Source organism: Acanthisitta chloris, unplaced genomic scaffold (assembly GCF_000695815.1).
Source record: "Acanthisitta chloris isolate BGI_N310 unplaced genomic scaffold, ASM69581v1 scaffold25083, whole genome shotgun sequence".
Classification (NCBI taxonomy): domain Eukaryota; kingdom Metazoa; phylum Chordata; class Aves; order Passeriformes; family Acanthisittidae; genus Acanthisitta; species Acanthisitta chloris.
Window position 1 is genome coordinate 1,676 of NW_008664617.1, and position 329 is coordinate 2,004.

Below are 329 nucleotides of genomic sequence, written 5' to 3' on the forward strand. Positions count from 1 at the left end.
TGCCGGGGAGTGGGTTGCGATGCCACGAGCTCTGCGGGATTCTGGGGGAGAGAGAGGAGGCTCCGTGGGGCTGGAAATGGCTGATACAGCATGTTCCGTTTCACTTCGTGCCCATCGGTACAACGCCTGCTCACTGCGCAGGGTGATGCTGTCCCTGGGAAAGAGATGTTTAGGGGGGCTGCCTTTGCGGGGGGGTGGCATGGGGCACTGCAGTGGAGTGGGAAGGAGCGGAGGACAGCAGGGGGGGCAGCCCCACTCCTGGGGATTTGCTGGGCTCTGTGCCTGCTCTACGCCAGCTGCCTGTTTGCCAGGGAGAAGTGTGGTTCAGC